This window comes from Hemitrygon akajei, chromosome 20 (genome assembly GCF_048418815.1).
Source record: "Hemitrygon akajei chromosome 20, sHemAka1.3, whole genome shotgun sequence".
Taxonomy (NCBI): domain Eukaryota; kingdom Metazoa; phylum Chordata; class Chondrichthyes; order Myliobatiformes; family Dasyatidae; genus Hemitrygon; species Hemitrygon akajei.
In genome coordinates, this window is record NC_133143.1 from 19,798,522 (window position 1) to 19,811,737 (window position 13,216).

A 13,216-nucleotide genomic window follows, 5' to 3' on the forward strand; every position below is an offset into this window, starting at 1 on the left:
TCTGCTGGGTATGTTTACTCTTTGCTTTTATATTTCTTTTTTCTTTTACTGCTCAATATTTAATTTGATTTTGCTATGGTTGTGGTTTTTGTGGATGTGCCGTATTTTCTTTTACGTTAGTTTTTTTTGTTAGTTTTTCTTCCAAAAAAAGAAAAAAAAATTAAGAGAAGTTTAAAAGGATTCGTGGATGGGAGGGGTATGGAGGATTCTGGTCTAGGTGCAGGTCGATGGGATAGGCAGATTAATGGTTCAACATGGACTTGATGGGCCAAAGGGTCTGCTTCTATGCTGTTTTGTTCCGTGACCCTCACTCAATCTCTCTCTCCCTCTACATACTTATGTATAATTTCTTTATAATGGTAGAGGTCATCCTAAAAGCTATCACACAGGATTAATATTTAAAAGCAAAAATTGCACATACTGAAACTGTACTTCTAAGGCTCATGTCAATAGTTTCAAAATTTATAAGTAAAGGAAACTGTTGGTTGAACTTCAGTAGGCGATATCTGACAGGGGAGAGCTTCAGGGTAGTAGCATTGCCAGCCTTATTTAAAAAGCTGCTTTAATTCAGGGAAGTGTCCCAAGATACTTCATGGGGAAGTTATCAAGCAACATTTGATACAAAGCCTCAAAGGCAGCTATTGGTGCAGTTGCGGTCCCAGTGGGTAGCAAGGGAGATGGAAACTGAGCCCAAGTTGGACAGACTGCGGGGGTTGCCAAATGTCAGACATAAACAAAGGTCCAATTTATGGAAAGTGGAAGAGAGAAGGCAGTGTGGATAGGAGAGCTCAGGGAACTTTCAACTTTTACATATTTTACTTCAGACTTCACAGTTCCCATTTTCCTTTCACCATGTTGTAATTCTAATTGTATGTGCTTCAGGCCTGTTGTGGAAGCAGGCAGCAAATGTTGCTACTCAGGAAAGAAGAAATGAAGATTCAGGAAGAGCTTGCTCAGAAGGATTTCAGACAGAGATTCAAAAATTACAGGAGCACTGAAAATACACATGAAGGGACCATTTTTCTCTACAGCTGGGCATTGCTGTTGGAAAATGTGATGAGCTGCTGGAGAAGATTCTAATCCTGTCCGACATTTCTTAATAACCAGGATAAAATGGTTTCTAACTTGGCACCTGTCCAGAATAAGTTAAAATCCCGAGCCTTATGGGCTCATCAGGTCGGTGCTTATGCTGGTTTCCGTGGCAACGACTGAGAGTACAAGACTCCCCCCCCCCCCGCCAAATAGGACACCAGTCTATTGCGAGGTTAACCCCCAGCATTTTTCTGGGTACCCATCTTCAGCTGGGTGGACTGGAGCAGTGTGTGGTTAAGTGCCTTACTCAAGGACGCAACACACTGCCTCGGCTGGGGCTCAAACTCATGACCTTCAGATCGCTAGTCCAACACCCCAACACACAACACCTATCCAGAATAGCTCGCACCAAATGGATCAGGCCTCACCTCTGTATTTGTAAAGTCCAAGGGTTGAAGATGTTAGGGATGAAAGGTAAAACAGTTTTACTGTTCGGTAAATATTGATCAAGTAAAGCATGAAGAAATTAAGTAATCTCTATGGGTAGGATTGCCCTTGTCTCTGGACATTTTTGCAGCAATGACCAATTTCTGGCAAGACTGTCTAAACATGTAAATCAAAGATGGTGCCTGAGATTTTTGTGGATGTAGATGGTTTATTCAAGTTCATCCATGAAACAGCTTAAATCACTTGTTTTCATGTCTTATTTATCTTTCTCAAGGTGGCTAGGGTCCTGTCGACGTCCATGATCCACAGCTGCATTCAAACTGCTTTCTTTACAGGTGGAGGGTTTTTCGCTCTTCAGCACTCATCAAGCAGTCTGCGCTTCAGTAGTTCCAGGAGCAGCTTGGAAGATATCCGCCTTCAGGATATGGCCCTGTGGATGACCCAGTTCCTCACCAATGTCACTGACTGAAGCAGCACGAGAGATCGAAACACCGAGACAGCGAGCATGGCTGTCGGAGGCCTCTGCACTCGAGCAATCTCTTTCTCTCTCGCTATCGATGGTGAGTGAGAGTCTGTTGGCTCTGATTCAGGAGAACTCAGATAACCGATGCTGCAGAATGTGACATCGAAACAGCAAGCTGTTGGCCTCCCCTCTCGCTGTGGCAGGAGTGATATCTGACTCTCCCTCATTGGTGAGAGAGAGGGCCTGTTGAGATGTCAGAGTGCTGGGATGGACAATAGTTTCTGATGGACCCTCGATCATGGTCTCTGAGGGTTTGCTATTGTTTGCATGGTGGGAAGGGGGGAAGAACTGATGTTTTTGCTGAGGGAAGGGGGAGGGTTGATCCTATTGCTGCTGCTTGTGTGTGGAAGAGGGAGGAGGGGATTTGAGGCTCTAAAGTTTGAAAATTGAAAGGACTACAGTAGATTCCGGATTTTAAGCCGCTACTTTTTTCCCACATTTTGAACTGCTTTGAACTTTGCGGCCTTTAATACAGAGCGGCTAATGCATTATTTTTTTTCATGCCGCCTCGTAAACATTTTGCCTCGTAACAGTAGACCAATAAAATTGATGAGTAGTTCACAGAGGTCCAATGAAATTGTACGATAAATCAAGCGCACTTTCACAATTAAATTATTGTAAATCAGTCATTTGTACTCACCCTCATCAACATGGAAAACACTCGAAGAAAAGCATTGTGCTGCCTTTATGGCAGTTATTTAGTTTATAATATTTTCGCTTAGTAATTCATTTTCTAGTTAAAGTTAGAAGAGTTTTAACTATATTTGTTTTCTGTACTACATCGCGGGATGCTATGACGTCACACCCGGTTTTGCCGCGTCTTGTGGGATACCAGTTTGCGATAAACGGAAAGGACGGGGGGAGCGGCGGAGCCAAAACGCTGCTTTTAAGTTAAAGGCGATCAATAACTTTTCCTGGTAGGCTGCAGTATATATATTTTTTACCAGTCGTTAGGAGATATTGGAATGTTGTTCAGTAAAGAAGTATACGCAACGTATATTTAAAAGTAGCCGCGTTACGGGCACGGTTAGAAAAAAAGCATTTGCAATATGTATTTGTTTTTGTTACCATATGGATTTAATTAAAAGTTAAAAAATCCTCACGTGTAATTTCTTTCTGTGTAAATATCTCATATTACAACGTGGGACACCTGCGGCCGAAAATCCGGTGCGGCCTTTACAAGTAAAAAATTGATTTTATTTCTAAAATTAGAGCCAGCGGCTTTTAATCAGGTGCGCTCTGTAGTCCGGAATCTACGGTAGATAGAGTGGATGTGCAGAGGATGTTTTCTGCAGTGGGGGAGTCTCGGAACAGAGGCCCAGCCTCAGAAGGACATTTAGAATAGAGATGAGGAGGGAGTTCTTTAGGTGGTGAATCTCAGAGGTACATTGAATGTCAGAGAAATGTATACAATATACATCCTGAAATGCTCTTTCTTTGCAACCATCCATGAAAACAGAGGAGTGCCCCAAAGAATGAACAATAGTCAATTATTAGAACCCCAAAGTCCCCCCCCCAGCTCCCCTCCCTCCCACACGCAAGCGCCAGCAAGCGTGGATCCCCCTCACCCCCAGCAATAAAAAGCATCACCACCCATCACCGAGCACTCAAGGTGTGAGCAAAGTAACAGTAAAGACACAGACTTGCAGTTACCCCAAAGACTACATTGTTCACCCGGTACTCGACAGACCACAGGCTCTCTCTTTCCCTAATATGGGAAAAAGAGGTATCTTCATTTCAGAGCGAGAGGGGAGACATAACAAACAACTTGCTGGTTTACGATGTTAAAAGTCCGTTGCATCACTTTTTTTTTAGCTCTGTGCCCAAAGATCTCAGGTTGTTTGGGCACAGTCAGAGATGTCCCAGCTCCCACGCCACACTCGTCAGGAACACCGACCTTCAACCTGCCCATTTCCAGAGCCCTGAGATCCTAGGCCTCCAAATCCGAGTTGAACTCTTAGGCTGATCCCTTGGCGTGCTGAACAACGGCCAGTTGTGAAACCCCAAGAGCGGGTCCCATTCCCACAAAGAACAGAAGTCAGTGTGTAACTCCAGGTCAGGGTCTTCAAAAGAACCTTGAAAGGGAAAAACAGAGATATTAAAGATGGAAGCTATTCCCTAAGATGCAAGCAAAGGAGTCACCGTTTGGCGCCATCATCACTTTGCTCTGCCTCTGGACCTCATTGCCACAGAATACTGTGGAGGCCCAGTAATTAGGGATACTTAATGCAGAGTTGATAGGTTCTTGATTAGTAAGGGTGCCAACGGTTACGGGGAGAAGGCAGAAGAATGGGGTTGATAGGAATAATAAATCAGTCATGATGAAATGGCGGAGCAGACTCAGTGGGCCGAATGGTATATTCTGTTCCTATGTCTTGTGGCATTCTGGTTTTATGGTGTAAAAGCTATGACAAAGTAGATTGTGTAATTAAGAGCTCATTTTTATTGTACAAGAGGACAGTTCAAGAGTTTAACTGGACAGAAACTGACCTATACCTGATGATAGAAGTTTCAGGATTGTGTATCTGAGTCTGGTAGTGTGAGTTCAGCCCGCACAAATTAGAAGCAAAAACACTTTTGCTGTTAAGGGCATCCCTGTTCTTCAGAAGAGCTATCCACCATGTTTGATTAGTGCTTTAAGGTTGCAGAGGGCATGCTTTCAGTGGGCTTATTTCTCTTTTCTAACGCAGGATTAGAGAGTGTGGGGCACAGGCTGAGAGGAAGCTAGCTGGGGCTGTAATTCTCTGGTGACTCAGCTGAGAGTGAACTGTCATGATCATTTATGTTGTTGTTCAGTGTCAGGACCACATTAGAAGTTCTCTGTGGCGGAAAAGTGCTGATCACTCTGATGATGCAGCGTGCCTTCAGCCGTGAATCAATATTGCTCTATATCTAATCAAGACTGGAGATCAGATCCTCGGTGTTTGTCCGCGTCCGTCTCTCCCATCTTTACAAAAGCATAGTCAACATTAGACATGGGATAAAAAATGTTCACACCTCTGAGCAGTGATCGTCACTTTGATTCCAAAAGTAATCCGCTCAATGCAAAGTGAAGGTTATGATTTAGCAGCATCTAACGCACCACTCTGGTAATCTCTTCTTCTGCTGTTTAGTTCAACAAGGCTGGAACCAGTTTCATCCATTTCAAATATGATTCGACTAAAGCAGCATGTCAGAATAATAATATCACTTGCATTCTTTCATGGTGGTGTTAATATTTATATTATATGCAAATTTAAAAACTGCCGATGCTAAAAATGTGAAACTAAGATTTAGCAGGTTAGGCAGTATTTGTGCCACATTTTGGATCTACGATCCCTGGTCAGATGATAATGTTTATAAACTAGCGATCATTCTTGTTGAACTGACCAACCCCCTGATTCTGTTACATCACAATATTTTTCGAAGACGATACAACAGTACTTTGATATTAGTATTGGCTTTTATATTTTGATAACCACTTTTCTGTAACCTTACTATTACCTTAACTGCTGCACCAATAATGTCACCTGAACATTTCCCAACTTTGTATAATATATCAGTAGCTAGGGACTTCTCAACAGCCTGCATCAAAAGGGCATTAATCACACTGGTGGTACCCAAGAAGAGCAGAGTGAGTTGCCTCAAAGAATATCGCCAGGTAGCACTCTTATCTACTGTGATGAAGTGGTTTGAGAAGTTGGTTATGACACAAAGTAAGTCCTGGCTGAGCAAAGAGTTGAACCCACTGCAATTTGCCAACTGCTGCAGCAGGTCTATAGCTGATGCAATCTCTCTAGCTCTCCACTTGGTACTGAACCACCTGACAACAGAAACACCTATGTCAGGCTTTTGGTTATTGATTACAGCTTAGCGTTTGACACCATCATCCCCTCTGTACTAATCAACAAGTATCAAAAATCTGGTCCTCTGTAAGGCCCTCGGCAACTGGATCCTTGACTTCCTCTTCCTCGCGAGACCACAGTCAGTGCGGATCGAAATAACATCTCCTCTTCACTGACTATCAACACAGGCACATTTGAAGAATGCATACTTGGCCCACTCATGATGGTGTGGCTAGGCATGGCTCAAACACCATCTGTAAATTCACTAATGACACAATTGTAGCGGGCAGAATCTCAATTGGTGACGAGGGGGCATACAGGAGTGAGCTAGATCAGCTAGTTGAGTGGTGTTGTAACGACAATCCTGTTACTTGCCATCAGTAAGACTAAGGAATTAATTCTGGACTTCAGGAAGGGGAAGTCAGAAAAAGACACAGAAGTCCATATTGAGAAATCGGCAGGGGAAAGAGTGAGCAGCTTCAGGTTCCTGAGTGTCATATCTCAGAGGATCTATCGTGGGCCCAACATATTGATGCAAACATGAAGAAGGTACCCCGGCAGCTGTACTTCATTCAGAGTTTGAGGAGAATTGCTATGTTTCTGAAGACTCTAGCAAATGTCTATAGCTGTGCAGTATTACGAAGGTGCCTATGCACGGGATTGAAAGAGATGCAGAGGGTTCAGATTCAGCCAACTCCTCCACAGGCATGAGCTTTCTTGCCATCGAGAACATCTTTGAAAGGTGCTGCTTTGAGAAGGTGGTGCCCATCATTAACAACTCTCACCATCCAGCTCACGCCCTCTTCTCATCATCCGGGTCACGCCCTCTTCTCACCATCCGGCTCACGCCCTCTTCTCACCATCCGGCTCACGCCCTCTTCTCACCATCCAGGTCATGCCCTCTTCTCATCATCTGGGTCACGCCCTCTTCTCACCATCCGGGTCACGCCCTCTTCTCACCATCCAGGTCACGCCCTCTTCTCACCATCCGGGTCACGCCCTCTTCTCATCATCCGGGTCACGCCCTCTTCTCACCATCCGGTTCATGCCCTCTTCTCACCACTATTATCTACAGGTGCACAAAGATGCACACTCAATGTTTTAGGACCAGCTTCTTCCTGCCCGCCATCAGATTTCTGAACAATCCACGAATTCAGGAATGCTATTACTCTTCTGTACTGCTGCCACAAGACAACAAATTTCATGATGTATATCAATGATAATAAACCTGATTCTGATTCTAATTGGCAATTCTGGCAAACAGTTAGCCTATAATGAAAAAGACATAACTCCACGGAGCATTCCAAAGGACCCACTCTTGGTTGTCCTCAGGTTATTACCTGGGTACAGCACATGGCACTGAGAGTGTCTGAATCTGACAAGGGTCAGTGATAAACAGCACTCTCTGCTGCTTGCTGTGTGCATAGTCAGTGGGCCCCAGTGTCCTAAGCAGGAATGTTTAGGTCTGTGGTGAACTAGTCGACAGCTTGCCAGCAGACAGTCCTCACTTCAGGCAGCTTCTGTTGCTTTTACTCCAGGGGTGGTTAAATAGTCTAATGACGGCTTGGCAATGTTCATCCCCTGTATTGGGCATGTTTCTTGGCACAAATCAAGTGGGCAATGAATGAAAATGCTGGATAAAAGCCACCGAATGGCCACATGGCTTCTGTCAAAAGTGAGCTTCAACTGGCCTACATTTATTAGCACATTCCAGTAGGATACACCACTGGAGATAAGAGCATTCCCATCTTAATGAACATCCATTACTGCCCTCACAGTTAACATTGGCAATACTTTGGCGTGTGACATGTTTGATTGGGGTATGGTGGAAGTACTCTGCTAGGTTGTTGGGTTTGGGCATCAATGTGTAAATTAAAGATGCAGGCCATGCAGATGATGGGACCTGGAGCAAAAACTATCTGCTGGTGGAACACAGCTTCTGTGGGTGGAAAGGAATTGCTGACATTTTAGGGTCAAGGCCTAGAATGAGGACTGAGATCGGAGAGGGGAGAGAGTCAACATGAAAAAGAGGGGAATGAGGACTGAGAGGGGAGATAGTCAATATGAAAAAGAGGGGAAGAGGGCAGAAAGCCAGTGCCAAGTAGGTGATAGGCAGAACAAGGAGAGATGAAGGTTGATGGACATTTCTGCTGCGGAGGAAGAACCACTTTAAAATGCAACATAAATTGTCAGACCTGTCTTCTAGTTATTCTCCACAGAGGAGGAAGATACAAAAAAAGGATAAAGGGCAAGAGAAGGTCAAGGATTGTCACTGGAAATATTTGCCAAAATCATTTAGATATACTCACAACACTGCCTGTCCACAATGTCCATCTGCCCATCATCCTTACGCCAGCTCAGACCACCTATCTCCTATTGGCCCCTGTATCAAGTGCAGCCCCCCCACTCTTTATACCTGCTATCCTACCTCCCCACTCTCAGTCCTGCTGCAGGGTCTCAGCACGACATGTCGACAGTTCTTTCCTCCTCACAGATGCTGCTTGAACCCTGGAGCTCCCCCAGAAGCTTGTTGCCTGCACAAGCATTGCCAGCATTGACCCAGTTTGAATCATTCTCACTTCAGAATCAGAAGGTTGTGGTGCACGTCACTTTTCAATGACACAAGCTGAAAGCTTCTGATCATCCATTATAAATGTGTACACACTGTATATTCAGGGCAAGGAGCTCTAAATAGCTGAATTGAAGGGTCTGTTTCTCTAAATTAAAGAAATATATACCTTGAGCACTGCAGTTTTGTAGGGATGGTTTTGGGGGTGATGTGGGAAGATGGGGATCGAATTAGGGAGAACGACGAGTCAGGAGCTGGTGTTTGCAGTCCAGATTGGAGCATTCCATGGTGGAATATCAGCGATCCCTGAGGTTGGGTTGGCAGGGACTGAGGAGACGAGATCAGCAGTATCCAGGTTGGCAAGTCCCAAGTCTGAGGTCCATTAGGATGGGAGTCACTGGTGTCGGAGTCTGTGTGACTCCAGAAGTCAAGGTCCGAAGGCTAAATCCATGACGATGCACTCTGGGGTCGAGGTCTGAAGGCCAAGTCTTGACTGGTGGGTCCTGGGGTCGCTACCAGAGGTCGGCAAAGCCCAACGAGCAGAGCCAAATGCCAAGCTCAGAGTTCAGCGTGTCTGGAGGTCGAAGCCTAAAGGTTGAGTCTGTGAGTTCAGAGCCAAGGATTGGAGGCCCAGAGGTGACCTGTTGTGGGGTTGGAGATTCATCTGTGTGTGTGAGGGTCTGGGTGGTTTTTGGGAGGGTGGGAAAGGGGTTTCTTTTGATGTTGTTGTCTTGTTTTGTTCTATTTCTATTGTTAATACTGCTTGTGGTGTTCTGCTGGACATTGGGTTGTTTATTTATTGGTTTGTTTGTTTATTTACAGATACAACGCAAACAGGTCCTTTCAGCTCAAAGAACTGCAGTGTGCTGGCGCCAGAAAGTCTGGTGACACTGGAGGGCTGTCCCCAGCACACTCTTCAATGTGTTGAATGTTCACACAAACGACATATTTCACTGTCTGGTTTGATGTGATCAATAATTCTGAATCTGAATGTTGTTGTCCAGGTGGGAGGGAATTAGAGTTTTTCAGACAACAAGCATATGTGGATGACATGCTGAGGGATATGAAACCTGTTTGACTTGAAGCATTGTTATGAATGTATCTAAATGTAGTTGGTGGATGTTTTCTAAGATAACTCAGTCAAAGACCTCCTTGATCTTCATTCTGTTCCTCAGCTTCCTCCTCTTTAGAGCAATGGGGATCTGACCTTCTGTCTCCTTCTCCAACATGATCCTTCCTCTGGAGTGACTGAATAGAGTCAAAGAACCATATAGTACAGGAAGAGCTTCTTCTGCCCATCTAGTCCATGCTGATTATCAATGACCCATTAATAGTAATCCTACACTAATCCTATTTTAATTTCTGCACATTCCCATCACCTTCTCCCCAGATTTTACCATTCTCCTACACACTAGGAGGCAAATTAACCTCTCAACCAGCACGTCTTTAGGACGTGTGAGGAAGCCAGAGCATCTAGAGAAAATTCACATGGTCATAGGGCAATCTGCAAACGTTCTCACAGGCGGAAGAAATCTGAGGTCAGGATTGAACCTGGGTTTCTGGTGCTGTGGGATAGCAACTCTGCTAGCTGCACCACCATGTCACCCTAAATATCTTTGCAGACCGCACCTCCTTTCCTCAAACCCCCTTGAACAATGCAAACCTAACTAATTCCATCAAATGGAATAGTCACTTAAATCCATGTCAGTCTGAAGTGCGCTGCATTGTTTTTCACACCACCCGTTTCAATTTAGGCCACGTTTGGTGAAGAGATTAAGGTGAGCAAAACTTTCATATGATTTCCAAGCTCAGCAACAGATTCAGTTCTACCTTTGCTCTTCTGCGCAAGTATAGTGGGGTGAGTATTGTAGAGGATATTCAGTAATTAAAGAGAAACCAATTGCATAGCAGTGGGATCAATCCTATCAGCATGCTGTAACTTTTAAGATGGAATCAAAATGCGAAGACAGCCTAAAATCTCAGCTACAGCTTTACTCTCCCCCTTCCTTGCTCTTAATGTCCTTTTAATTTCACTTGTGGGGAACATAGCAATCCTAAACAAACAAGCACAATAAACCATGTTTTCAGAGAGGTCTACATACTGACAAGGCAACCACAGTCGCCTGAACCAAGTGGAAATATCCTGCTCAGCAGATATATTGCTCCTTCTGCTAATGACTGCTTGGTTATGTCTTCATTGAAGGAGGTGTTTATGGGGTTATTTTTTTGACCTTAGAAAAGTAGTTTGGGATCTTTTCCAAGATTTTAAATCTGAAGCTTGGAATAATTCTTGGCTCCAACTGTTCTCATAACGGCCTATTTCAAAGAGGCCATGGAATTTGCAATGAAATAAGACATTTATATCTACTAAAGCCAGTCAGATATTAGAGTGCCACAGAATGTTAGCATATTAGCAGAGCATTGTTAGCTGTTTAACCAATAAGTCTGGGTGAGAGCTTGCAGGAGTTATTGCCACCAAGGTTAAGTGAGGATGTAAAAAGCAACTGTTGGTCTAAAATTTCTGATGGCACTGCACTGTATGTTTGGCTGCTGGACAGTCTTCCAGCTTTCCATTATGATAGGCAGGAGCCACTGTTACAGATGGACCTTGTAAATCGTGTTGGAGATTTGGACTGTCATTTTATTGGATAGCACAGTAGCACAGCAAATGCCTTGTAGTTCCTGTAGCTCCAGTGCCATAAGTGTAGAATTTACACATTCTCCCTGCCACCACATGGGTTTCCCAGAAATATGAAAGCTTGTGGGTTAAATGGACACAGCAGATTCCTGTAGCATGAAATGCAAAATGAAAAGGAAATTGGAAATGCTGAGAAAACAGGTTACAGGGAAAATTAGTGGAGGAATAGGATTGCTTCCTGGGCTGACAAGTTTAATGGACAGAATGGCCTCCTTCTCTGTAGTAGAGCAATATAAGTCAGTGCTTCCTTGATTTTTAAGCACTGAATTTGTAGAAATTGGCCTATGTGAGCTCTCGGCAGGCAAGGTTTTGTGTAGGTGGCCTGACAACAGAAATCTGAACTACTGTATGTTGTCTAGACTACCATGTGGCACTTTTACCCAGGAGTGAGGCCTAAGGCAGGAGGTCTGATAATCGATGAGCATTGATCCAAGGACCTCATTACTACACTTGGTGTGAGCTGCTGATGTTATTCAAGTCTCAATAGACTGCCCGTGTGAGTAAAGGTATCAATATTAGGCTGACTGTCTCCCCAACACTGGCCCTCTAGTACGTCCTGTGAGGAGGGGCACATTCCTTCTTACCCCGAGTCCACAGAGTAGGGATTTTTGATTCAAGAAAAATATTATCGCTTAATGTTCCTGAGACTACATACTTAAAAGAGCTGTGTTAGACACTTTCATGAGACGTCTTATGAAAAAGGCAGCTCCATATACTGAGCAATACTTTTGCAGATTGGACATGAGGCTATCCCATTGCTAAATTGCTCACAGTTGTTGTTGTGATATGCCTAGAAAATAAGTAGATGCACAGAATACAGCTGAAAACAAACAGAAACAACAACACAAGCAAAACACATGTGCTCAGCAAACAGCTAAACAAGCCAAGGCAATTTGCAATGTCTATTGGCAAAGTTTACACAAACGAGTCCTTAGCAGAAATCAGGTCTTGCATTCAAGCTGAATTACTTACAGCAGAGGGTGTTGAGGCTTTGTGGAGGGGGAAATACTGATATTCTTCATTCTGGATAGGAACTGTTTGTAGCTGCAAAATTTGTGGTTTGGCTTTACATCCTAACTCCAACTTATTGGCTGTCACAGAGAGACCCTGGACTTCCAACTGACGGGCAAAACTTGCTCTTACAAAGCACTGTCAGGAGGCAAACAGCCAGGCCTGTGCTATGAACAGAGACAAATGATGCACATTTTCCTTCAACATCCCATTGGCCATTTCTGCATGGTGCTCATTACACCCTGTTGTTGGAATGTGGGGTGTCAAACCCTTTGTGATTCTGCTAGCTCTGATCTACCGCCTATCGTCACTATGTACCCATCATTCTATAGAGCTGATCACATTAACAGCTTACAGTGTACTTCAATGGAAATGTAAAATATTTGCTTTCAAAATTATGTTTTACAACAGGCTACAACCAGTATCTTCAGTATTGTGGTTTTCTTTTTGAAATGGTTTTAAAGTGTCATCACCCTGTGGGCTCCACCAGATATGAGTGGAGCCCTCAGTCTGTACTTCCTATCGCACATGAGGCCTAAGGAACTAAAGCCCCAACGCTACATGGTTCACACTGAAGCCTTTATACTGCGATTGCTAGCTGATTTGAGAAAGCAAGCTGGGATCTGAATTGGTGCAGACAACCATCATCAGTAAGGATAGGAGATTGTGGGGCAACTGGGCACAGTGGGGGTGGTAAATGATTGCAGAGATAAAGGTGAATTGAAGATTGGTGTGAGAATATATGGTGGGGTTAGGAATTTGATGGGGGGATTTCTCCTCAGTCCTCATTTATATTCTATTTACCTCTCCTCTAGATCAGATACATAAACCTCTCATTGTGGTCTTGCAGATGGCAGCATGACTCTTATCTCCCTCAATCGCTTTGGACCCCACCTTAACAAAAACCTTCCTTTTGTTCCTTCTCTGCAAATTAAAATATGCTTGACTCAAATCAATCTCAGTTTTGATGAGAGGTCATCTAACTGACAAGTTAGCTTTGCATCTCTCTCATATATACAGCCCAACCTGTTAAATATTTCCTCAATTGCATGCTTTTATTTCAAGTTTCTAGCATAATAAATTAGTTATAATTTTTGACACAATAAGGCATT

At 43.8% G+C, this 13,216-nt stretch overlaps 1 long non-coding RNA gene across 1 annotated transcript in view; it reads left to right on the forward strand.

Moving 5' to 3' along the window:
* LOC140713957 (uncharacterized) overlaps positions 1 to 13,216 on the forward strand; it is a 63,903-nt gene that overhangs the window by 33,115 nt on the left and 17,572 nt on the right. The gene's annotated exons all lie outside the window — the stretch shown is intronic.